The sequence below is a fragment of the Macaca thibetana genome, chromosome 8, assembly GCF_024542745.1.
Source record: "Macaca thibetana thibetana isolate TM-01 chromosome 8, ASM2454274v1, whole genome shotgun sequence".
Taxonomy (NCBI): domain Eukaryota; kingdom Metazoa; phylum Chordata; class Mammalia; order Primates; family Cercopithecidae; genus Macaca; species Macaca thibetana.
This window is the reverse complement of record NC_065585.1, coordinates 120,073,323-120,079,130: the sequence shown is the minus strand read 5'-3', so window position 1 is coordinate 120,079,130 and position 5,808 is coordinate 120,073,323. Positions and strand designations below refer to the sequence as shown.

The 5,808-nt window shown below is 52.4% G+C and overlaps 1 pseudogene; it reads right to left on the bottom strand.

The window, feature by feature from the left end:
• Positions 1–4,533: 4,533 nt before the first annotated feature.
• LOC126960715 (dnaJ homolog subfamily C member 5-like) lies at positions 4,534–5,063 on the bottom strand (annotated as a pseudogene).
• Positions 5,064–5,808: the final 745 nt, after the last annotated feature.

Here is a 5,808-nt window from a genome sequence, read left to right as displayed (position 1 = left end):
AGTAATTCAAATTATAGAGTATGCTATAATATGCAGATGTTAATGTAACAGTCTGTGTAATAGTGTAAAATTGGAAACAGCCTAATAATGCAGGAATGCTCAGAAAAGGATACACCATCTAATTAAAATCAAAGGTGGACTTTTAAAATTGTGTATATGAAGTCTGTAATAACAAGGAAAGTTTATGAAGGAATGTTAAGTGAGAAACAATAAAATTATATTCTGATGATGTCTACGACATTTGAAACAAACAAAAATAATCCATTGAAATAATCTGGAATAAAGAAAGGTGATTATTTTGGGTGGTGAGACTTCAGGTAATTATAAAATATGACTTGGCTTTTCTACGTTTGCACCAACCTAATAAATAGTTACTTGTTATTTATGTAAACATGAAAAACGTGTAATTATTATTATTATTGTTTTTCTGCAGTGAAAACATTTATTTTACAACAGTAATCTTTATTTTAGGTCAACATTCAGACATACAAGACGGAGATCACCATGCAAAACCAGCCTGGCCCTTAGATGTGTGTGCTCGAGCCAGGATCAGTCAGAGTCTGACAGCACCTACACCCCAACACGGTTGGATTCCAGGATGCCAGTGACAAAACCAGAGAATGGACAACCAGCCTCCATGCATTTGCATTTAATTTTTTTTTTGAGACGGAGTCTCACTCTGTCGCCCAGCCTGGATTACAGTGGTCGGATCTCAGCTCACTGCAAGCTCCGCCTCCCGGGTTTACGCCATTCTCCTGCCTCAGCCTCCTGAGTAGCTGGGACTACAGGCGCCCACCACCTAGCCCGGCTAGTTTTTTGTATTTTTTAGTAGAGACGGGGTTTCACCGTGTTAGCCAGGATGGTCTCGATCTCCTGACCTCGTGATCTGCCTGCCTCAGCCTCCCAAAGTGCTGGGATTACAGGCTTGAGCCACCGCGCCCTGCCTGCATTTAATTTTTAAAAATACATATTTCAGTGTTAACTTCCTCCCCTCACCTGGCTTGAAACATTTTCCCCATTTTCCAGGGAAACAAAATCTACCAAAAGGTGCCGCCTGCAGGACCCTGGGCCCAGCCCCTTCTGGAGGGTGGAGATGTGTGGACTCCTCTGGGGCCAGGACAGGGCCCCTTTCTGGGCTGCCCTTCAGATGCAGCTTCGCCACTGATTGTATCTGTTGCCTAGAAAATCATCTTTAATATTTCAAGGGAGGAAAGGGTTTCCAGTCACCTCCTAGGTTTCACACCAAGACACATACCTGGGTCAGGTGAGCATGACACATAGCCCCCAGGATGGGCACCTGACCCTGCAGACCAGAGGCCAACGCCGTTGGGGGCCATGGCAGTGCCCTGGGCACACACACACTGCACACAGTAGGCTCAGCCGTTCCTTTTGTGCACCTGCCAGGAAAGCCTCCTGAAGGTCCCTGCCCCACTCGTCAAGAAACCAGAGGCTGTTTTAGAGCCACCTTTTATTGTACTTGTTGCTTCACTGATGGACAGCAGCATGACATGCTTGCTATGTCATATGTACACATATGTACACACACAGACATACCACAGCCCATACTCACAGCATGTGATGATGCGAATCGCTGCTGGTAAGGACAGTAAAAATGTAGCTTTTGCCAATTCCACAGTATAATTCACAACCTAAATAACAGACACAGGCCAGTCCTGTGCCACACAGGTTCGCAGCTCCAAATACTGGCAAAGGGTGAGATTAGTCACTTCGTGTCCCCTCACGAGATGTCCCCACAGTAGGATGCACTGAGCCAGAGCTAAGGGAGGGCGGACAAGCCCCACGTCGAACTCTGCCCTCAGCATCCGGACCCTCCAGTGGCAGTCTGCATGCTGATGCCCCTGCGGCACAAGGCTCTCCTGGAACAGAACGCTCTGGTCTCGGCAGGGCAATGGGTGCCACCACGGGCAACATGTGGCACCTGAGAGCAGCCTCGACTGTGTGAGGCTTCAGGGCTTTTCCTGGACGGCAGCAGCCAACGTGGAGCTGAAGCTTCCTGCTGGGCACATGCACATGCCAGTTTCTTTTTCTAATAGGTCCCCACTGGGTGCTGGCTGCATTAACTGAACATCAGAGAACTGGGAAAGTTCACAAACTCTGAGCAGTGGTATCTAAAGCAGTTTAAAAATAAAGCCAAAAGGAAGACAAATCCCACGTCACTGAGTGGAGACAAATCTACACACCAGCAGCTGCCATGAAAGGGCCCGCGGCGCTGCTCCTACGCCTCCTGCAGGTCGGAAGCAGTCAGTGCTGCCTGGACCCCCTTGTGAACCAGACAGGCCTCAAAGCACAAACGACCCCAGCAGGCCCCTGGCAGCACCCAGCAGCAGTGTCCAATGCGACATTCTGTGCCCACGGCCACAGTTGCTCACAGCATCGTCCACAGCCCAAGAGTGAGGAGTTGGGGTCCCGTCACTGTCACCAGCAGTCAGGGGTGCTGGGGGCGTCCCGATCTGTTTGCACATGGACAGGGAGGCGTGTAAGCTGCCCCAGGGGACTCACCACCTCTCTTAATTAATAGGGAAACATTCCACTCTGGAAAAAGAGAAAACCTGGGAGGTTCTCTTTCCTTGAATTAAGACAAGGCCTTAAAACCAATAGGGAGAAACACCAGAAACGGTTTTGCTTCCGGGTCAGGCAGTGGGAGGAACTCCAGGCCCCGAGTGTCTGGGCTTCCTGGGGGTCTTATAATCACAATGTGAGAATTGTCATGGCCATGATTTATTTAGGTTTTACAAATTCTGCAGGGACCGGGTTCCACAAACCTCCAGACCTGCTCCTCTTTCCCACTCTACCCCACCCTTTGCAGGGAGCTACATGGTTCTAAAAAATGGTCCACTGGACTCTGTAACTGAAAAGTCACCTGGCAAGGGACCCACTCTGATGGGTCTTGGAGTGTTCTAGCCACAGAGCTGTGTGCAGGCGCAACAGAGGGCCCGGTGGGGCTGAGCCAGGACCCCCGACGGGCGGCTTTCTAGTTTAGGTCCAAGGTTAGAACCTGGCTCTTTGGGAGTCTGGGGAAAAATAACTCACTTCCTAAGCTACATCTACAAAAATCGCAAAGACAGTACAGCCGGCATCTCAGGCTGAACTTGCTGCTGTGTTGAGCGGCGTGAAGGCACCCCACCGTCTCGCTGCCTAGCATTTCAGGACAGGCCAAACAATGAATTTCTTATTCTTTCAGGAGAGGTCTGATTTTGACAAATTCTTTCTAACTTAATATCACAGTGCATAGCTCTCCTCTCATCAAAGGTCTTCATGATCGTTTTAGGGAGAAAAACCAAAGAACAGTGGGACGAACAAAACTGCCCCAGGACCTGGTGCTGGCAGCCAGCTCATCACCCACATGGGGATCTGCAGTAGGGGTCAGCTGGGGGCCCTCAACCAGCAACCCGCTCCTAAGCACATCCAGATTTGTCCTCACATCCATGTCTTTTTTGGCAACTTCCTGGTGAACCTGAATCTACCCCTCTGCACAGCCTTGGGTGGGCCGCTGAGGGCAATGAGTGAGCTGGGGCCACGAGTCAGCAGGCAGGCAGGGAAAAGGAGCCTCAGGAGGCTCATCTGGTTGGTCCGAGCCACAGCCACCACACACAGCCTCTTCCTCAGCTTCACCTCCACTGAGAACTCTGCAGCTCTGCAGTGGCCACCATGGACGTTCTGCAGAAACCAGGCCCACTGCCAAAGGCAGGCCCAGTACATCAAGGGCTCAGAGCCACAGAGTGGGGGCAGATCTGAGCCCTCGGCCAGCACAGGCACATCAGGCTCGTTTCACCTGTTCCCCTACCCACAAGGTCTAGGACAGACAAGAGACTGACTTCCAATGGTCCACACATGGATTCTGCAATCTGGTTGCTGGCCTCCCAGGGATCCAACTCTCCTGAGCTAGAGGGTCCCTCTGGTCCAGTCAGTCCTTCCTCCAGGGACCTAACGAATCCGACTCTGCTTGAATAATCAATGACGGGGCAAAGGCAAGTGGGGCAGATGGGAGCTCTGGCAAACACGGGAGGAGGGGTCTTGGAAGAGCCCCTGTCTGCAGCGGCTGGGTGCTCACACATGGACAACCTACCCTCTGGCTGTGCTCATCGGGCTGGTGCTACCATCTGTGGTTGTAAAGGTCCAAAAAAGGCTATGGAAAGGACAGGCGGGCTGGAAGGAATGTGGAGAATGACCCCAGGATAGGGGAGGAGGAGACTGGTCCCATCAATCCAGCTCACAGCCGGGAAAAGTGCAGGAAGACAGACAAACAACTCCAACGTGGGCGAAAGACACACCTCCAAGGACTGAAGTTGCAGAGTCCATGTGACAAGGAGACCCAGGATAGAAACACTGTGTGGAGGATGCGATGTCAACCTCGGAAGGTCGGAAGGGGCCTCCTATGCTTTCCACACCAACTTCTCCCATGGGAGAAACCCTGCCACAAGGCCCAGGAAACCACAGACCCCAAGCCAGCTGTGCCCAGCACAGACACCGAGGAATGATGGTGATGCCGGTGACACCAGGAGGACGTGGCCCCTAGCGCATCATCAGCTGTAGGACGATTGGTGTGTCTGTGGCCTCCCTCTCATCAGACTGCAGCCTCAGGGGACACTTAGAACTCTGTCTCTGTCTCCTCGCCCTCAGGCGCCTTGAGCTTACATTTCCCGCAGCACAGCAGCCGTTGAAGCAGCACCACAGAAGTAGCAGTAGCAGCACCTGAGGAGGCTGCAGAAGACAAACAGGGCCTTGGCCCACCCGCTGGACAGCAGGAGGTAGGTGTTCACGTTCTCTTCCCCAAAATGTTCGGCCAGGTAGAGCCCCAGCGAGCCGTAATTGTCATAGATGTTCCTTTTTGTGGCGTCTGTCAGGATGGCATGGGCCTTGTTGATCTCCTTAAACTTGTCTGTGGCCTCCGGGTTGTCAGGGTTCTTGTCGAGGTGATATTTCGAGGCAAGTTTCTGATAGGACTTTTTAATGTCATCTGAGGTTGCGTTTTCATCCAGCCCAAGAACGTGGTACAATGATTCCCCAGAGGTAGACAGTGAGCACTGTCTCTGGTCTGCCATGTTAGGCTAATCTGCCCGTCGGCCAACCCTCCTGCAGGCTCCATGGCTCCTGCTCCCCGCTCTGCGGCGCTGCTGGGCAGCGGCCAATGCACTCCTCAGCCTGGAGACCCCGGTGGCAGCGGCAGCGGCGGCAGCAGAAGGTGCGGGTGCAGCACCGGCAGCGGCAGCAGAGATGCGGCAATTATTTTAAAATAAAAAAAATACCTGCTCTATGGAAGGGAGATTGATGAGTTGAGAGCTTCCTGGGGTTGGGTGGAGACAGGGCTGATAAACTGCTGTCCATATTCAAGGGCTTCAAGGCCCTACCCCCAAAGTAGGGGCTCCCAGCCCCGAGTTGTCACATAAAACAAACTCCCTCCAGCCAGATGCAGCCTGGGCCCCTGAAAGCCCAGCTCAGGATGTGGGTCTCTCCTAGGGTTGCTGGAGATCTTCAGGGAGATAGGGAATGTCCTTCTCTCAGCACTTTCTTCCCCAGGCTGCCCCGGCCACAAAAGTCCCTTGTCAGGTTCATTACCACCTTCTACTCCTTTCCGGTGAGTGCTTTTATCAGCAGTTTTTTTTGATAATGATGATGGGGATGGGTGATAATAGCTTCCTGAGTTCTTACGAGAGGTGACAACGTGCTAGCAGCCCTTGCTCTCCGCACCTCCTCCACCTTGGGGTCCACTCTGGCAGCGCTGAGGAGCTCTTCAGCCTGCTCTTGCACTGTGGGAGCTCCTCTCTGGGCTGGCCGAGGCCGGAACCG